Source organism: Schistocerca americana, chromosome 7, assembly GCF_021461395.2.
Source record: "Schistocerca americana isolate TAMUIC-IGC-003095 chromosome 7, iqSchAmer2.1, whole genome shotgun sequence".
Lineage (NCBI taxonomy): Eukaryota > Metazoa > Arthropoda > Insecta > Orthoptera > Acrididae > Schistocerca > Schistocerca americana.
The window spans coordinates 418445556-418467324 of NC_060125.1; positions in this window are offsets into that span (position 1 = coordinate 418445556).

Sequence of the window (21769 nt, forward strand, 5' to 3'; positions counted from 1 at the left end):
ACGAGATCCTGGAAGACAGAAGAAGATAAAGGGAGCATAAAATCGCCAAAGAAACATAAAATATAGGTAAAAGAAGAAATAACGGAAAATTCAGAAGAAAATAATAATCATGGATTATGAATTATCAGTAGTAAATGTATGGAAACAAAAATCATAGGAAAACCACAACTTAGGACACTAAAAGTGTATCCTGAAAGATTAGCAGCAAAGACAATGAAATACAAATCACAAAAAAATGTTACAATAGAAGACTAAGGAAAAACAATGACTTTTCAAAAAGAGAGAGTGAAGAAGAACCAGAAGAAGTAAAGTTAGAAGCAAATTGGAGAAGTTGGGTAAAAAAAAAAAAAAAAAAAAAAAAACTGCAAACAAAGAATCCTTCAGAATTACCATTAAAAATGAAGAATTACAAACCGTAGGTTATCGATACTGGAGGCATGTGGGACATGGAACCGTAACTGCAAGTTAATGTCAAAAATGGGACACGAAGAGGAGGATCCTGATGATATCGTGCGCTACCACCACTTGTTGAGTCGGTATCGCTGTCGTTTCGTAACGTGCCGCGCTAGAGAGGGTATCTACACGATTTCAGGCACCTATCTCCACAGTGTTGCTCTCCTATCGGCGAAGAGCTATTTAGGGGACGGTAGATAACAGCTAGTGCGCTGACGACGTGAACGAGTAGTTGCGGCAGAATTTGTTTGGCAGCGGCTGTCGCGGTGCAGCTGTTGTGCCGCCTTTTGCGCGGCTGGCTGCTCGTTTCAGATGACATCCAGCACGCTGCGGCGGGAAACACCCTGCGAGGACTTGGCGGCGGGCTCGTTTGTTTTTGCAGTCGTCGCCTATCTGCGGCGGGCAGCGCGCCGACGCCGGTGAATAAAGCACCGCGCGGCGCGGCGTGGAGCGGCGGGGCCCATTGTCCGCCAGAACACAATGGCCACCCCACCGTAGCGCGCGGGCACGCAGCGCGTCCACAGTCGACGGCGTCACCGCAGCTAATGTTGGCGGCCCTGTCTGCTCCCAGCAGCTGCGCTCAAGTGGCGCGCCGTGCCCTACTTTGCACGACGGCGGATGTTGGAGATGTGCGTTCTGCAAACCGAACAAATCTCCCCGGTACGGACGTTTCCGTGCTTTCGCATTTTGTGAACAGTCCACGCCGAAATTCAGCACATCGATTAAAACACTGAATCGTCACTGACGTTCTACTACACTGTTGGAGTCCTATCTGTGTAACAACGAGCAGAGGTGCTCTATAGGAAAAAGTACCACGTTTAAATACTGTCAGTAGTTACCCGAACGGGAACCAAAATTTTTCGTGCCCCGAAAAAACTGTATCTTAATGAACGAGGGGCACTCAGTAATTAATGCAACAGATTTTTCCCAGCCAATTTCTGTTGAAACAATGCGGAATTTTTTTGTGGGATATCGTGAAATATTTCTGCTTCAGGTTCTATAGTTTCATGACGTCCGGACATGTGAGTGCACTACACGTAGGCTTCAATGTGGCTTCTAAACAGGGGTGCGTTCCAAGTGAAGAGCATCACAGATATTCAGAGACACTTGAAGAATGTCTAGGGAGACATGGCAGTGAAGAAACGTGCGGTGAGTCGTTATCGCAAGAAGATCGCGTAAACCTGTCCGATCTCCCGCATGCCGGTCGGCCGAACACAGCTGTGAATGCAGCAATGTTGGAACGTGCAGACGCTCACCGCTATAGATGATCGACGGACACAATGAAACACCTCACTGCGCAACTGGTTTATGGGAAGGTTATTGATGCTGCAAGACGATGGCTTCAACGTCGGCAGTAGAGTGGTATCATGCGGGCATACAGGCCGTCTCAGTAAGATGGCGTAGCGTCGTCGAATTCAGTGGGTATTATGTTGAAAAAAAGGGTTTTGCAGCCTAAGGTTGGGGAATAATATGGTGTATTGGAATCCAGATAAAAACCAACCTGCTCTCCAAAACTAGATGTGTTACATTACTTACTGAACACTCCTCGTATAATCGTGTCCAGTCGACAGTGATTTTACAAGAATTTAAGTTTTTATATTATTTTATTTACTTTTTTACTAAATGAAACTGTTTTCTTGCATGAATCTTTATTTTGAAGTACAATTTGTCGTTTTTCACCAGTTATCTTAGTTCCCCTTGATAAACGTTATGAAACTAAGTCAGCAGAAAATGGTTAGACTTACGACCCACACAGGAGTTGAGAGTAAAGTTGCTATGTTGACCCTGGGGTGATAGACCATTTCTGCGCAGGACTGGGTGGCGCTGCAGATTGGTAGCCAGGAGACGGCCAATTGTTGCTTACTAAAACAATATTAAAAGTCATCCACTCCACTATAACTCATGCAGCTACATTCATACGCCACGGTGTGGTGACCAAATCACTTTCAGTACGTGGCGCAATGGGCATGTTGTCAGATGGCACCCAGCAGCAAGGTCATTACGTAGAATGCTGACACACGCAGACCAGCTAGCAGTATGCGACCGAGTTCTGTGTTCTGTGTTCGGCTGTAAATAGTGTTATCCCATGTGAGACTCCCGGGACACTTACTGAGGATGTTAACCCCCCCCCGTGGAAAATCCGGTAGAAGTGTAGAAGGGAGGGCAGCTGTAGCGACCCGGTCGCGATCTTCTCCAGTTGGCAGGTGGTGAGCTGCTGCTGGAGTTAACCTGGAAGTGGCCAACCAGTGGAGTGGCTGTAAGTCGAAGAATGAGAGCTTGGTGCCAGGAGATGCTGCAGCAGTGGCGGCTGATTGGCACTGTGGTGGCTGCTTGTTGACCCCTCGTTGATGGTAGTGGCACACTTGGTTAATAGCGGCTGCTTGCCGTGCCTGGCGTAACCTCCTAGTTGAAGCTGATCTACCAGGCTGTGAATATCTTTGCTGAAACTGACGATTATTTATACAGGATGGTTTCTGACTTGTTGCACCAGAGTACCACATCAAATCACCTTGTTGGCAACATTTCTGCACTCCGCTGGTGGATAAACTTCTTCGTTCTTTCAGAAGAACTTGGTCTTACCGATTTGCTGGCAGGGTTTCGGTTCCTGGCCTCTCCTATCTCGCAACCTGCACACAGTCCCATTCCTCTAACCGGCATGCCGACACCCTGTGCTTGCTGTCTGCCTAGGTCGTCTGCAAATTCTGCACTGTCAATTTTCCAATGTTACGTACAATAAATCGTCATGGCACTATAAACAGCATGCGATGGCGTCCATAACAGGAGATTTGGACAACTGTAGTAGGTACGGGCAGGATAGTTGTGGGCAGTACTGTCACAGTTGTGCAGTTCATATGTAAACCTGAAAAAGTGCTACCATCATGCACCTTTCGTAAAAAATATATTACCACACCTGTGGAAGTAGATGCAGCTTGACGTTTCTACAGTAGGGGAAATATGCCAGTTGGACATTAATGTAATAGTAACGTTATTTGAAAAATTAGAAAGAAGACTGAATAATCAGGAAAGTGGTTACCATTATGACATTTATAGCAGCTGTAGATTCTTATTATAAATGACTAAGTGTGGTTTCACCAGGTTCTCGTAGTGACATTTTTTGTGGCAGCCATATAAAACTACTAAACTGTTACTTTTTAATTTGGAAATGAAACAAACATTTGAACATATTCCGAATCATGCGCAGTTCAGAATCAGCAAGACTTTCTAATATTATTTGTGTAAGATAAAAGGATATACAACTAGAAATCCTTGGGATTCAAATATGATAACAATAAATTCAATTATCTGTATTCTACAGCAGCGCTGATTAAGACACATATGCAAAACTTTGTTAATAATGCTGATATTGTCATGAATCTCTGATATGAAAGTTAAAAAAAAGAGAGAGAGAGAGAAAGAAGGTTTGCTTAACTGGTTAACTTAAATTCAATAAATTTTTTTAAGAAAGCTAACTTTTTCTGTGTCTAGCAGTCTGTAATACGAATATATTGTAGTGTAAATTCAAGAAGGTTCTAAAGGCATCTGTTTAAGACTTCACTAGCTTTATATGCTGTAGCTGAACTACTTCGCCGAGTAGCTACAGATTTGGACGGTAGTGATTGCCCAATACATCCGCTTTCATCTGCTCCGTAACCAATGTCCGAGTGATGTTAGTTTTAAACCCACCTTAAAAAAAAATTTGCAACACCTACATCAGCTGACATTTTCTCACCTTATACTTGCGAATCGTGATTTGCACGACGAGAGCCGCGCGGGGTAACCGTGCGGTCTCGGGCGACTTGTCACGGTCCACGCGGCTCGTCCCGTCGGAGGTTCGAATACTCCCTCGGGCATGGGTGTGCGCGTTCTCCTTAGCGAAAGTTAGCTTTTTTTTTTTTTGTCATCTGTCTACTGACTGGTTTGATGCGGCCCGCCACGAATTCCTTTCCTGTGCTAACCTCTTCATCTCAGAGTAGCACTTGCAACCTACGTCCTCAATTATTTGCTTCACGTATTCCAATCTCTGTGTTCCTCTACAGTTTTTGCCCTCTACAGCCCCCTCTAGCACCATGGAAGTCATTCCCTCATGTCTTAGCAGATGTCCTATCATCTTGTCCCTTCTCCTTATCAGTGTTTTCCACATATTCTTTCCTCTCTGATTCTGCGTAGAACCTCCTCATTACTTACCTTACCAGTCTACCTAATTTTCAACATTCGTCTATAGCACCACATCTCAAATGCTTCGATTCTCTTCTGTTCCGGTTTTCCCACAGTCCATCTTTCACTACCATACAAGCTGTACTCCAGACGCACATCCTCAAAAATTTCTTCCTCAAATTAAGGCCGGTATTTGATGTTAGTAGACTTTTCTTTGCCAGAAATGCCTTTTTTGCCATAGCGAGTCTGCTTTTGATGTCCTCCGTGCTCCGTCCGTCGTTGGTTATTTTACTGCCTAGGTATCAGAATCCCTTACCTTCATTGACTTCGTGACCATCAATCCTGATGTTAAGTTTCTCGCTGTTCTCATTTCTACTACTTCTCATTACCTTCGTCTTTCTCCGATTTACTCTCAAACCATACTGTGTACTTATTAGACTGTTCGTTCCGTTCAGCAGATCTTTTAACTCTTCTTCACTTGCACTCAGGATAGCAATGTCATCAGCGAATCGTATCATTGATATCCTTTCACCTTGTATTTTAATTCCACTCCTGAACTTTTATTTTATTTCCATCATTGCTTCCTCGATGTACAGATTGAAGAGTAGGGGCGAAAGACTATAGCTTTGTCTTACACCCCTCTTAATACGAGCACTTCGTTCTTGATCGTCCACTCATATTATTACCTCTTCGTTGTTGCACATATTGTATAAGACCTGTCTCTCCCTATAGCTTACCCCTACATTTTTCGGAATCTCGAACAGCTTGCACTATTTTATATTGTCGAACTCCTTTTCCAGGTCGACAAATCCTATGAAAGTGTCTTGATTTTTCTTTAGCCTTGCTTCCATTATTAGCCGTAACGTCAGAATTGCCTCTCTCGTCCCTTTACTTTTCCTAAAGCAAAACTGATCGTCACCTAGCGCATTCTCAATTTACTCTTCCATTCTTCTGTATATTATTCTTTTAAGCAGCTTCGATGCATGAGCTGTTAAGCTGACTGTGCGGTAATTCTCGCACTTGTCAGCTCTTGCAGTCTTCGGAATTGTGTGGATGATGCTTTTCCGAAAGTCAGATGGTATATCGCCAGACTCATATATTCTACACACCAACGTGAATAGTAGTTTTGTTGCCACTTCCCCCAATGATTTTAGAAATTCTGATGGAATGTTATCTATCCCTTCTGCCTTATTTGACCGTAAGTCGTCCAAAGCTATTTTAAATTCCGATTCTAATACTGGATCCCCTATCTCTTCTAAATCGACTCCTGTTTCTTCTTCTATCACATCAGACAAATCTTCACCCTCATAGAGGCTTTCAATGTATTCTTTCCACCCACCTGCTCTCTCCTCTGGATTTAACAGTGGAATTCCCGTAGCACTCTTAATGTTACCACTGTTGCTTTTAATGTCACCAAAGGATGTTTCGACTTTCCTGTATGCTGAGTCTGTCCTTCCGACAATCGTATCTTTTTTGATGTCTTCACATTTCTCCTGCAGCCATTTCGTCTTAGCTTCCCTGCACTTACATTTTATTTCATTCCTCAGCGACTTGTATTTCTGTATTCCTGATTTTTCCGGAACATGTTTGTAATTCCTCCTTTCATCAATCAACTGAAGTATTTCTTCTGTTACCCATGGTTTCTTTGCAGCTACCTTCTTTGTACCTATGTTTTCCTTCCCAACTCCTGTGTGGCCCTTTTTAGAGATGTCCATTGCTCTTCAACTGTGTTGCCTACTTTGCTATTCCTTATTTCTGTACCTATTGCGTTAGAGAACTTCAAACGTATCTCGTCATTCCTTAGTACATCCGTATCCCACTTCTTGCGTATTGATTCTTCCTGACTAATGTCTTGAACTTCAGCCTACTCTTCATCACTACTAAATTGTGATCTGAGTCTATATCTGCTCCTGGGTATGCCTTACAATCCAGTATCTGATTTCGGAATCTCTGTCTGACCATGATGTAATCTAATTGAAATCTTCCCGCATCTCCCGGCCTTTTCCAAGTATACCTCCTCCTCTTGTGATTCTTGAACAGGGTATTCGCTATTACTAGCTGAAATTTGTTACAGAACTCAATTATTCTTTCTCCTCTTTCATTCCTTGTCCCATGCCCATATTCTCCTGTAACCTTTTCTTCTACTCCTTCCCCAACAACTGCATTCCAGTCGTCCATGACTATTAGATTTTCGTCCCCCTTTACATACTGCATTACCCTTTCAAAATCCTCATACACTTTCGCTATCTGTTCATCTTCAGCTTGCGACGTCGGCATGTATACCTGAACTATCGTTGTCGGTGTTGGTCTGCTGTCGATTCTGATTAAAACAACCCGGGTCCGCAGCTCGTGGTCGTGCGGTAGCGTTCTCCCTTCCCGCGCCCGGGTTCCCGGGTTCGATTCCCGGTCGGGTCAGTGATTTTCTCTGCCTCGTGATGACTGGGTGTTGTGTGACATCCTTAGGTTTCTTGGGTTTAAGTAGATCTAAGTTCTAGGGGACTGATGACCATAGCTATTAAGTCCCATAGTGCTCAGATCCACTTGAACAACCCGGTCACTGAACTGTTCACAGTAACACACCTTCTGCCCTAACTTCCTATTCATAACGAATCCTTAGCTTAAGTGAGATTAAGTAGTGCGTAAGCTTAGGGACCGATGACCTCAGCAGTTTGGTGCGATAGAACCTTACCACAAAATTCAAATTCAATTTCACGACGAGATTTAAATCTGTATAGTCATCCGTTATTTGACACAAATTATTCATAGTTACGTGTTATTTTATTTGACTGTAAAGCCTTTTCACAGAGCACAGGATGACATAAAGGTTACCGAGTTGATCGTTTTTTTTTCCAGGCATCAGCATAAAGCTTCTTCCAAATGTCAGTTTTACGAAGGCCATACTCGTCTGCTAACTTAGCACCGGCGTAGTGATTGACCACTATCTAACTCAAACAATAATGCAACGCATGGAGTGTAACTCAAACAATAAAGTAATGCGCGAGGCAGAGATCGTGCGTGCCGCGGGCAGGTGGTACAGCGGGAAATGCGTGTGCGGCAAAGATATTTGCTTGCGGTTGACAATCCGGACAATCGTGAATCCTTGTAACTGAAGTCTCGGTGATATACTCTCGACTGAGTTGGCTGTATCACACTACCAGTCGTAGAGTAGAGATTTGGTATAGATAATCTAGGTTATTAGTTTTCCTCTGTGCCTCTGACTCACGGTAAGTGGACACTGACTGTTTTTGTGATTACAATCACTCGTCTGTTGGCCCAGAGACAGATTTCTCTTCAAAGGCAGACAATCACAGTTGGTGAATATCTTAAGTTATTGAGAGTTCCAATGTTTAGCAGTTAATGGAGCACCTCAAGGATGCCGCAGCCCCGTCGGGAAAGAAGGACGGCGCGCACTCGGTATGCCTGCCGGAGAACAAGTGTAGTAGACACTGCCGACAACTACCCACCACACTGGAATAGCTCGCTGAGTGTAGTGGCTCAAAAGGCCTATGAACTGGGATCTAAGGTTATTTTACCCCTGTAGACGTATTTCTGGAGAGTGCTGGTTTCACACCCGGGATAGAAGCACGTTTCACAATTTGTAGCGTCTTACCCAGAACAGATAACAGGTAAAGCTCCTCTGGTTTGAATCCTTGGATGACCTAAAACACAGATTTAGACCATTTTTCGTCTTTGTTCGTTTTTTTAATTGTAGAGTCCTTGATTTAGGGTGGGGATTTGTATCTCTACCTCATCCTCCTCACCTTCTTCCTCCCCCCGCTACATACCAAAACAACTGGTCGGTCGTGCTATTCATCAAGCGAAGTACGTGAATATGCAAATGTTTTTGGAACTATTGTTTAGCCTAGAGCTATCCTTACATAGGATTTGTGTCGAAGCAGGAGAACTTTCGGTAAGACCAGAAACATTATTGCCATATAAAACAGGAGGAGCGTCCATGGTACGGTCCCCAAATTCTTCTCTTTCCTTAAACAAAAAAAATCCATACATTTTTGAAAATTAACTTAATTCAGAAGCATTTTGCAGCAAAACTCCTAGTTAGATTTAAGGATATGTCGTAAGAGTAGGCTAGATGCAAATGATGGAGGTGTGTTTGCTCCTGCAAATGCTCATTAACATTTAGAGAGGTTATTACCGATTCAGATCTCAAATAATGTGGGTGTGGTTAAGCATCAAAAGTGGGTGAAACTTTGTAATTGTGTGACTTCTTAGACTGTTTACGTTTAAAGCAAAGTTAGCATAGCACATCAGAGACAACTTGGAGAATACTTCTATGCCATTTATGCCACTACGCTGTCGAAGTTCTATTTTAGCACTCGGACACATAGAATGATATAGGAACGCATCCCAAGGGGGGATAGATGGATAACGTGCTGCAGCAGACATAGGGGCAAGGAGGGTGGGAGTGTGTCTGTCGATTCGAAACTGAGACTGTGCTGAAACGTATTTTAAAAAATCCCGTGGCGAAAATGGAGCAAATTGGATAAAGTTAAGTCTGATTAATTAATATTCAACGTTTTGAAATATTAATCTCATCTTGCTAGAATCTACAGTCATACAACTTCACCTTTCTAACAATTTCAGTTGTGTGATTATGTTAATACTGTAGTATGATGGATAGCGGTAATGTGGCGGTAACAGCCAAGCAGTCGCATTCGGGAGGACGACGGTTCAATCCCGCTTCCAGCCATCCTGATTCAGGTTATCCGTGATTTCCCTAAATCACTCCAGGCAAATGCCTGGACGGTTTCTTTGATAGGGCACGGCCGACTTCCTTCCCCGTCCTTCCGTAATCCGACGAGACCGATGACCTCGCCGTCTAGTCTCCTCCCCCAAAACAACCCAATCCAACAGCCAAGCGCTGGGGAACTACAGTTTACGCACGCAAGGGAGTCTTTAGTTATAAGACCCGGGCGGTGGCTTTCAGTCGCAGACCGTCGGAAGCCGTGTATGTTGCTTGTAAGTCGTCCTCTTTAGTGTACATTTCAGTACTGAAAATGTCTCGCAAACTAATTACAATGACATGAAAAAATTTATTACTCGTGAGGAGAAGATTGAGAACTGTGAGTAGACATCGCTATCTCGACTTCATTGGGTGTGGATCAGCAGTATAAGTGTGAAAGGTGTTTTCTCATTATTCAAATAAAGTGGAGGTGGCATATCATCTTTAAGTTAAGAGGCATAGAATAAATCATTCAGCATACAAGTAGGAAATCTTATTATCATCGTAGGTCACTGTTTATTCGTAAAAATGGTTCAAATGGATCTGAGCACTATGGGACTTAACTTCTGAGGTCATCAGTCCCCTAGAACTTAGAACTACTCAAACCTAGCTAACCTAAGGACATCACACACATCCATGCCCGAGGCAGGATTCGAACCTGCGACCGTAGCGGTTGCGCAGTTGCAGACTGTAGCGCCTAGAACCGCTCGGCCACCCCGGCCGGCGTTTATTTGTCAGATAAGAATGTGGGAGGAATGGAAAACCTAATTAGTGGGCTATCGGAACCTTTACAGAAGACGTGCAATAGACAGACCGCGCGACGGCTACGGTCGCAGGTTCAAATACTGCCTCGGACATGGATGTGTGTGATGTCCTTAGGTTAGTTACGTTTAAGTAGTTCTAAGTTCTAGGGGACTGATGATCTCAGAAGTTAAGCCCCATAGTGCTCAGAGCCATTTGAACCATAGACAGACCTCCCAGGGCTTATTCTGCAGTGAATTCTACATTGCCCTTTAGATGTAACTTTTGACGTGGAACAACTAAGAATGATGCAATAGTGTGTCGCTGGGGAACATCTATTGCAATAAAAATCACGAACGGCTACACCACACTTGGAGTAAGTTTCGTAACTATGCTTTAGTTGTAGGCACAGACTTTAATTTACCAGCTAATTATGTTATTAAAACTGGTGCCTGAGGGAGGAATTTGCGAGAGACTGTTCTTAACATCTTCTCTGAAAAGGACTGACTCATGAAGGCAACGAATTAAGCGTCTCAGCAGTTCACAGTCCCATACTCTTTCAATCAGGGCACATAGGGGACCGCTTTGATGAAGACAGTTATAGCATTAGTCAGTAAAAGTGATAGAAGTATTGTTAGAGAATGTACGAAGTCGTGTTGATAAACTAAAACTGAGTGAATTCGAAAAGAAATAAAACTCAGAAACGTACAATTCACGGTGCTGACGCAACACTTACGGCCCAGCGTCAAGCCTGTGGTTTCCCACTGCCTGCGGTTTGACGAGCCTCGTGTGACGTTTGTCACATCTCACGCCGTGTGAACACAAATTCTCCTTAATGTTCGGGATGGCTCGTAATGTCTCGAAGAGGCTCAGCCTTTCCCGTGAATTGCCGGTAAACGCTTCCGACATCATAGGCATTTGTCTTGGACGGATGACAAGGCCCAGTACGTCTCGAGCACTCCTTCGTGTCATTTTGTGTAAATCGTTTTTGAAATGATTGAGGTTTTTGATAGTGCCTAATAATTATGGGGTGGTCCAATGGAACGATACGGTAATCAATTTTGTTGAATGTTTTAAAACTTTTTTTTTCTCTTACTAAGCACTTGCCATTTAAAGTTTTACTGAAGTCTAGCTCTCAGTTCTGTCCTATAATGGGAAAATCTGTATGAATGAATGGAAATAGGATGTGCAAGTGAAGAAAATTCGCCTAGACGGTCAGCGCACTTAAACTTCCTGCCACAATAATTACTTGCTTATTAACAATTATTGTCTTCCCAAGGTGACTTCCACTTGTTGTGAAATACTCAGGGAAGGAGTCGCAAATAACCCTTGCTTCCCTTTCTCTTGGTTTTCTAGTCAACTTCATTAAAGGTAAGAAGGATGTCATTGCTCTTTGATCATTCCATCAAGGTCCAGGAATTGTTACACCATCTACTTCCGTGTCAAACGTATCTGGAGAGATATAAATATGTGCGAAGATGGGTTTCTCCTCATAAAGTTACGCAAAAGGACGCATGATGGAGTTGCTCACTTTGTCGATCTCTAAAACAACTGCTGTTCTGAAATCTAGAAAAAGGATGTTATTATACCAACAAAATTCTCAGCAAGACGTCGCGCACGGAATAAGAGGTACCCAAAACCTCTTTGCGCATTTCCTTTTTATTAAATACAAGGGAATGGCGTTATCATGTGGCAACTCGACGCTAAAGATGCGAAACCAGCGAAGACATACGGTAAAATTTAATAATATGAAGACAGATTCCTGTCATGTGGTTGTTTCAGTTGACCCCTCTGCAGTTTAAAAAATAGAGATGAATTTTAGAAACTTGCTTCATCACTCTTCCTATATTTGCATCCAATGTCCGCAAATGTGAAACGACAGTGGGCATCCACTATACTAGAAGTAATACACTTTGCAGTTGAAAATTTCGGCACATGTATTCATAGCGCTATGTATAACGATGTGTTGGCCGGTGATCACCCCCTAGCAGTTTGGAAAGTTCCAAATATTTTCCTAATGTTTCGCTGTGTCCCGCCACTCAACCTAATTTATAGGCATCTGAAAAATATACGTGGTTGTTATTCTGTACGCCTGTCATGTAGGGAATTTGAAACTAACGATTTTTTAAGGGTACATCTGAAATAGACAGTATGTTTCAAAAAGGCTGGCTACATACACTGACGGAAAAAATCGGAACACTGAAAAATAATCGCTGTAGAGCGATGAACTTTTGAAAATTCATTTCTCTACGTAATATATTAAAGTGAGTAACATTACGAGATCGCAGGTTACTGTAAGTGTGAGATAGCCCGCTGAAAATGTGATATTCTGGTACTTAAATAATCGATGTAACCGACAGAATGTTTAATGCAAACATGCGAACGTACATGAATTCTGTCGTTCAGGTGCTGCATGTCTATTTGTGGGACGGAGTTCCAAACCTCTAGCATTTGGTCGATCAGTAAATGGACGGTTAATGCTATTTGTGGATGACGCTGGAGTTGTCGTCTGATTATGTCCCATCTGCTCTACTGGAGACAGATCTGGTAATCCAACAGGCCAAGGCAACATATAGAGACTCTGCGGAACATGGCGTACAGCGGTGGTAAATGGACGAGGGTTATCCTGTTGGAAATCATCCCCTGGAATACTGTTCGTGAATGGCATCACAACAGGTCGCATCATCAGATAGTCGAACAGTCAGGGTGATTGGGATAAGCACCAGAATGCTTCTGTTGTCATACGAAATCGCACCCCAGATCATAACTCCAGGTTTTAGGTCCACTGTGTCAAGCTGCAGACAGGTTGTTTTCAGGCCCTCGACTGGCCCCCTATTAACCAATATACGGCCATCACGGTGTCTTTGTCGCTTTAAAGGCATTCTTGACTAACTTCTACTCACCCTGTCCCATGTCTAAGGAAACTAACGCTCTCGACCGTTAGAGCATATATTTAAAGCAAACCTGACTTGTTTCCACAAGGTGATAATATTAGCGTCATTTTTATCCAACTGGCGAGAAATATGAATACACATCACCTTGCAGATGTAGAAACACGCCTACCAACTTTCATTCATGTCACACAAATTTCTCTTGGTGTATTTTGCATTATTTTCAGGGGCCAGAAAATGAGCAGAATGATCCATCAACTGCTGACTATGCAACACCTGATTCAGTAGAATCCTCTGAAGTAAACACTTGAAACGTCCCCATAGAACAATTATACAAGACTGTGCTTAAACTGACACACAATATTTTTAGCGCAACGCAATCTGACTTTCAAAAAATCCCTACGAAAGAATGGCCCTGACTAACATTAACCTATACCTTTCACAAATCACTTACCTCACAAAAATCTTCGTTACTGGAACTACTGCAACACAGCAAGCGCCACTACTGCCAGCTAAATAAAAGATTCAAACTACGGAACGCACTAACTACTGATAGGCATAGTTAGCAAGTGAAAGATTTTGATAGAGAACAAATGATGTATTTACCTTAATAGTCATAATATATATAGCAGTTCATGACACCCAGTCTTACAAATTTCAAAACTCCACCATTTCTCTCCCCACATCCATCACTGCCGGCGGCTCACCTCCAACTGCGCAACGCTATGCGCTGTTCACATCCAGCTGCCCAACACTACAATGGCAAACAACAATGCAAACTAGCCACAGACTGCACACAGCACAGCCAGTGATTTTCATACAGAGCGCTACATAACGTTGCCAATACGAAAACATAAACAGCCTACTTACATATCCCCAATGCTCCCCACAAACAAATTTTACAAATTGTTTTGGGCTGTGGCCAATAATGATTTGATAAAATTTTTGATAATTACAATAACAAAGATATGAAATGCACACACTTATTGATACAATGTTGGTCAAAAGCTAAAATTTTCTCACAGTCCATAAAGACAGTCCAGATTGTTCATCACAGTAAAATAGCAGTGTTTTTCTCAAAGTCTGAGCAGTAGAAGAAAATGCACAGGGAAGTAGTGGATTTCCATGCAGTCTTGAAGAAGTAGCGTTATCCTTCCAACGAAAAGACAGTGCTGACTCTTGACATGCAGACAGGTAATGGGCCACAACAGAGCAAACCCACAGGAGAGTCAGTCGAAGTTTTCAAGAATATTTGTAGGTAGGTCATCACAGAGTGGACCCACTGTAGTCCTAGTAGAGATTTCGGTATTGGTGGGCCACCAGAGGTGCAGACCCAGTGCAGTCCTTGTAGAAATAATGGTATTGGTGAGTCATCAAAGGTGTAGACCCACTGTAGTCCTTGTAGAAATAATGGTATTGGTGAGTCAGCAAAGGTGTAGACCCACTGTAGTCCTTGTAGAAATAATGGTATTTCAACTAGCAAGACAATAGACATAAAATGTTTCTCATCATTTCATTTCAGTAAATATCATAAATTAAGAACTCTACAGTGTAATCATGTTTTCAAGATTGAGCGCGTCGTATTTACGATCATTTCTACAAAGGAATGTCAATAGCAATGATAATGGCCTCCCTTTTTTTTTCTTCTCCACCTGCGCCTCTGAAATGCACACACTAATGGCTTTTTTTTCCAGGCGTCTGTCGCGCAGCTGGGTGCTTGCAGAGACCTACCTTTCATCCCGAAATATTTACGACAGCAGTTTCCGCTACAGTGACAGTCTCGTATAAAAATATTTTACAGGGCAAGAATTTGCGTTACAAATCCGTAGAAACAAAATCCTATTGATATAACAGTGTCCAAAAAATTTTCGTTGGCATTGTAATACATTCACGCATTTACATGCATTTCGTAACTCTTGAAGTACGATTTCCAACAACCTTTTTCACAAACCAGAATCCCTAACCACTACTCATTATTCCTTACCTTATTCGTCGACACTTCTTCAATATTTCATCATAACTGATACTTAGCATGGTCAAATAACTCATATAGCATCAGCTTACTGATCATAAACATACCGCAACAGCATAATACACATAGTCATCGTAATAATAACATCATAACACCTCAGTCAACTCTCAAAATCGTCGTAGCTTCCTCCAATAATTTCAAAACCTAAAAAAAATTCTCTGCTCATGTCAAAAGTGTCATCTGCCTCAAACGTACTTTAAAAATCATGATCCCATACCAAATACATCATTCAAAGCTTTCATAGTATCACAATGGTTCCGAAAAAATATGAAGAGTTCACAAAGTACTGACAAAATACAGTTTTATAAGTGTGAAGTTACCCAACTGTGTACTTGCGCAAACATCTGTCACTGACGTAGTAAAAAAAAATGTTTATCTCTCAGTTAAATGATTAGATAGCTGTGTAATTAATGTGTTAGAGGAATATGGTACCGATGTTTAAAGTTGTATAAGCAAACACCATATTAGCTAGGGCTCCTTGTGCTTGCCAAATACATGGTGCACAAAGTAGGTTTGTATTCCCCTGAGGATTAATGTAATTATACCCTCAGGTGTTACAGATTACAGCAATGGAATGAAATGTATCACGGAAAACCTTTGTATCATTGTATTTCAAATATCTCTAAAAAGTAAATGTTTTAAGTAGAAAATTAATCACTCAAATACGATTACTGTAGCGCTAAACTGTGCGTCTTGTTGTAAGATAATCTCTATGGAAGTGTCGTAGTTATCGTCCTCCGAAAGCTAAGTTCTGCAGAAGTCAATGTACTTACCTCATCATAAACGAAAGTTAAAATCTTTACTTATAGATATGGTTGTTATTATGTACCTGACCGTGATCAAGAAAGTACTATAATGTAACGTATTGTTGTGCTACTGAAAACGCTGTCTCATTGTAGCTATACCACAAAAGTTACTACTAAAACATGTTTTACTTTCCTGAATAATTCAGTAAAACTGTGCAGATATAAAACAGAAAAACCACAAAAGCAACATTGTAAATTGTCACTCATTAGTAGCGTCGTGATAAAATCGTGTAGCTGTCACATAAACTAACCACTGTGTCATCTGGTATCTCACAGAAAGTACTTTAAATCCAGAATGCATTTTCAAGTAAAACAAAATGTTGCACTAAAATCTCATTAGCAGTACCAGTATATGTTCTAAGTATGTAAGCTTTATAGTCGTTACGTAATCGTGCAACTAACAAGCAAGAATGTACACACACAATAACACTGTGACGTCTGTTCACTATAACAATGAATTCGTAATTTCTGTTTCAATAAGTTCTCTTGGTTGTTGACTGGATATTTAACTTCAAACATTGTTGCATGTTAACAATTCTAAGTCTGACAAGCATACTAGTAATGTAAAGTAAAAAGTTATATAGCAAAGATAAAGTCAAAAAACGGATTATCTTTCAATAAACGGTTTTACATGTGAAATGTGGTGTAAACCTTTACTCTTCCTAGTATGCAGAGTTTCAACTTCAACGCAATTATCATATGGTATACGTCGGATTCTGTAAGGTCCATTGTAAACTAGAAAGAATTTGTGACTCAAGTGTTTCTTCTTATGTGACAATGAATGAGCTTTAATGAGAACATTCTGACCAATATACAATTTCTTTGCATTTGCTTTACCGTGTAGTTTTCTCCTTTTGTCTGCTGCAGATTTTATATTTTTAAGATCCAAATCAATCATGTCTTTGTGTCGAAGTTTACGTGTACTCGGGAAAGGTACAAGCTCTCTGATTCGGTTCGGTGGTTCTTCATTCTTCAGTACAAGAGTAGGTGGTAAAGCAGTGGAGTCATGAGGCATTTCATTCAGCACATTTTGATATAAGTGTAAATATCTGTCCCAATGCTGATGTTTTCTGTGACAATAAAGTCTGCAAAGCTTATTAATTTCTTTCATAATCCATTCAGACGGGTTACAATGTGGTGAGTACAATGAACTAAAAACAGGTTTGATTTTATGATTCCGAAGCATGCTTGACCAAACAGCAGATCTGAATTGCGGTCCGTTGTCTGATATGACTTTACTAACGTGTCCAACTTTACGTAAGAAATTTTTAACGAAGGCGTTGGATACAGACCGTCCAGTGGCTTTACGTAACGGTGTGAAAGAAACAAATTTTGAAGTAAGTTCAACAGCGACTTGAACGTACGAAAATCCATTCGATGTTCTGACAAGCGGTCCCAAGAGATCAACAGCAGCAAATTCTTTTAATTTAGAAGGAATGATAGGAAACAACTGAGCACGGTGTGAGATAGTAGATGGTTTCGCCTTCTGACAAAGTTTACAAATAGACAAGACCCATCGAATTCTCTTTTCCATATTGTTAAAATAACAAGTCGTTCGAAGAATATGATAACATTTTCGTGGACCAAAATGTGCATAGCTGAAATGAATGCACCAAATGAGCTTATTAACAAAATCGTCTGGAATGCAAAGTACCCATAGCTTGTCATCAACAGTGCAGCGTTTGAAGAGTATGTTGTTTCTAACCAAGTAATAATGCCGAATCTGAGTGTGTGTCTTTTCATGCCATTTACTTTTGATGTCTTTCCAAATCGGATCTTTATCTTGTTCATGACCAATGTCCTTTAAAGATGTGGTGAAGAAGTTTTCAAAGGCGACTTTCTGAATGTAAAGAATACTGAAATGTTTCTCGAGGTTGCCTTCTGTGTTACTTTTCTCAAGCCCAGCCGGTGTGCGTGACAGTGCGTCCGCAACAATGTTCTTCTTGCCGGGAATGTAGACTATTGTGAAGTGGAATTCTTGCAGAAACAATGCCCAACGTTTTAACCTGTCATTATTTAATTTTGAAGACATAAGAAATTGTAATGCACGATGATCACTGTATACTTTTACGTGCTTACCAGAAAGAAAGAAACGGAATTTGTTAAATGCCCAAACGATAGCTAAAGCTTCTAATTCAGTAACGGAATAATTTTTTTCAGATTTTGTTAGCACTCGGCTAGCAAAAGCAATGGTTTTCTGAACAGTAGTGTCAGTTTCTGTGGCTTCTTGAAATAAATGGGCACCAAGACCGACTTTAGAAGAATCCGTGCTAAGGCAGAAATCTTGTGACAGATCTGGATGAGCTAGTATTGGCGCGTTAAGTAGCGATTCTTTCAAAGAACTGAATTCCAACTGTGCTTGTTCGTCCCAGTTCCAAATAGTATTTTTTCCAGTGACAGAACAAAGTTTTGGTGTAACAAGAATTTGCATGTTCAGAAAACGACGGTAAAAATTACGAGACCTAGAAAACTGCGAACTTGTCTTTTAGTGGGTGGAGCTGGAATGGCTCTGATTGTTTCTAACTTTTCAGGATCCGGCTGAATGCCTTTAGAAGAAATAATATGTCCCAAAAACCTCACCTTTGACATACCGAATTCAGATTTTTCCAAGTTAAATGTAATTCCAGATTCTGTAAAAATACGTAACAAACTGTTGAGTATGCGATTATGTTGTTTCCATGAAGCTTCTGCTATTAGAATATCGTCCACATATAAGGTGATGTGACGTTTTAAGAACTCCAGTAATATGGAATTTAGCCCGAGAATGAATGCTGCTGAAGAAATTTTCAAACCAAAGGGAAGTTTCCGAAACTGGTAACAAACCCCGAAACAAAGGAAAGCTGTGTATTTTCTACATTCTGGATGAAGTTCGATCTGATAAAAGCTGGATCTGAGATCAATGGAAGACAACACTTTTACACCATTATAATTTTGAAGAAGTTCTTCCAACGTTTGCGGACTGTCTGTTTCAGGAATAATGATGGTATTGATTTGTCTCGATCTAAGACAAGTCTGATCGAACCATTTTTCTTCTCAACAACATGTAATGGATTGTTGTATGAGCTTACTGCAGCCTCAATAATGCCCTCGTCAAGCATAGATTGTATTTCTGTTCTAACGCGGTCCCTATAATGTGATGGAATTACGTATGGTCTAACACAAAATTTAGTATGCTCACGAACACGACATTTGTATTGAAATCCCTTGATTGTTCCTGTTTTGTGAGTAAAAACTGTGGAATGTGCTTGTAAAATCTCAAAAAGGTCCTGCCTATCAGTGTCATTACAATTCTCAATTGTTTGAATTTTATTCTGAATTAACTCATTAATTTCAAATATGCCGTCGATATCAGCCCTGTCAGCACTTGCAGAGTGTTTGTTAGTGTCTAGTTCCGTTGAAAATTCCGAACTGTTGTCTAACAGAGGGTAAAGCCGATTAATTTCCTCGTCATGGTTTGAGAGCCAATCCTCAAAACTCAAAGCTATTGTCTTACCTTCGTGAAAGTTTAAGATTGCTTTGTATTCATTCAAAAAGTCTACTCCCAATATAATTTCCGTCGACAATAATGGAACAATAATAAAGTTCATAGACAAGCTGTGGCTATGGCAAAAGAACTCTAAATTGGTATGTTGGCGTACATCTTCACTTTTTCCAAAGATTGCAGCTTGTAATTTAATCTTACGTAACGGAAGTGTGGGGCAATCGTTCGATAAGTTGCATTTTCTAAAAGCTGTGTCACTAATTACTGAAATGGGACTGACAGAGTCAAGTACTGCCGTAAATTTTACGTCATTTACAGTAAAGTGAACCACAGGATATGCAATGTTGTTATTTTTTACGTCGTGTTCCAGGAGTAAGATGTCCCTAATGTCTTCCATTTTTACGTAATTACTAGCTACGGCAGCTGCGTCGTCAGTTTTATAAGTACGTTTCGTGGCTGCCAGCGGTATGAGTCACTGCCTATTGTCTCCTTGTTGGCGCACGTCGTTATTGGGATTTGGAGACCTAACTTCTACAAATTCACCTTGTCGAGAGGGTTTTGCTCTGTTTGAATCCCGCCAGTTCTGATGCAATTCAGGTCTGTCGTTACGATCATGTCGTCTGTCGTCATGTCGGTAGATTCCGTAGTTTCTTTCTTGTCGGTCACGTGGTGGAGAATTTATCCCTGAATCGTAACTGCGCGCTGGACCATTGCATCTGAAGTTATTCTGTCTCCCTCATAATAATTATTTTGGTTCCAATATTGTCTGTTTCTCTGATTGTCTCTGTGATAGAGGTGATCTTTCCCTGTAATTATTACTACTCCGCCAACGGTTGTCATACGGTTGGTGTCTGTTTTGCTCACGATTTGTGTTGTGAGAATAGCCTTGTCGCGTCCAGTTATTATTTCTTTCACCGCGGAATTGCGACGGATGTGATCTGTAATTGTTGTGCTCCTGTTTTCGCGTTCCGCGATTGTCAGTATCAATTTCCAGTTCTTGTAACAGTCCCTGAAAAGCTTCAATGTCGTCTTGGCAACGTCCTACCAAAATAATATGTCGTAAATGTTCAGGTAATTTGATTAAGCAAATACGGATGAGTTCTGAGGGGCTGTATGGGTTTGTCAGGTACTGATTCTTGTGCAACATGTCTTCAAAATATTTCACAAGACTGGAAAATTCAGATTGTTCGAAATGTTTCATCATTATGATGCTATGTTTTACTCGGTCTTGTGTAGCTTGAGACCAATGTGCTGAGAGGAAGGCATGATAAAAATCTCCTTCATTGTGGCAATCGTGAATGACCGATTGCATTCTTACAGCTGGTTCATTCTCCAAGTAGCCACACATAAATATAAATTCTAACCTGTGCTCCAATGACCAGTTGGGAGGAAAACAATGAGAGAATTGATGGAGCCACGCTTGTGGATGAATGTCGTTGCCAGAATTCTTAAATGTTTTGAATTTACGTGTAGTAATGAACAGCTTATAGTCAAAATCATCTTCTCGACGAGTAGCATATCGGTCATTGTTACGTCGTGTCAGCGGTTCCATCTCAAAATTCGGTGCACCTTGCCAATTTCTTTCATAATTTCCGAAATGCCCTGTGTTATTATTTTGTGGCTTTTCCGTATCTCTAAGTTCCTCTTCATGTGTTGAAGCGCGAGTGTCCTCTGAAATATGAAATTTTTGTTTTACTTGTGCCAACTGATCTTGTACTTCCCGGATTTCTCTTTTGTATTGCGTATTAATTAGATTCCGATTTTGTTTGAATTTCTTAATTTGTTCATACTCTTCTGTATCAGTGATGGCTACAGGTCTTGTGTCATTCAGATCATCATCTACCTTTGCAGATAAGTTAGTGAACTGATCCGAAAGTTCGGCTACTTTCTCTGATAGTGTACTTATTTCCTCAGTGTGTTTTTCTGAACCAAGTTTCAGAGTGTCCATTTGTGTTGAAATCGTATCTACTGTGTCCTTTAAGTTTTCTTGAGTTTTTGCAAGTTGCGTAACCGAATCGGTAGATGCAACTGAGTCAATTTTAGCTTGCAAGGTGTCGTGATTTTCATGAACAATAGTTTGTAGTTCTTTTATGGCTGCTTCGTGATTCTGTAATGCATTTTCATGACGCAAAAAAATAGGTTGGAAATGCTCACAAATTTGTGTTTTTACGTCATTACAGACTTTTTGACATTTCGATTCGATGTCATGTAACTCAGTAGTTAAATCTTCACGTGTTTGTTCAAGCATGGTGTGAAGATTTTGTTCCATTGCGTCTAACTGTTTCTGTGTTTGTCTCTGATTTTGTTCCATTGTGTCTAACGTTTGAAGATTTTGTTCCATTATGTCTAACTTTTGAAGCTTTTGTCCCATTTGTTGCATTGATCGTAATAACAATGCACTGGTGTCAGAAACATGTTCCTCAGTGCTATTCGGCAATGCATTTGAACCAGTAATATTCGCAGTTTGAA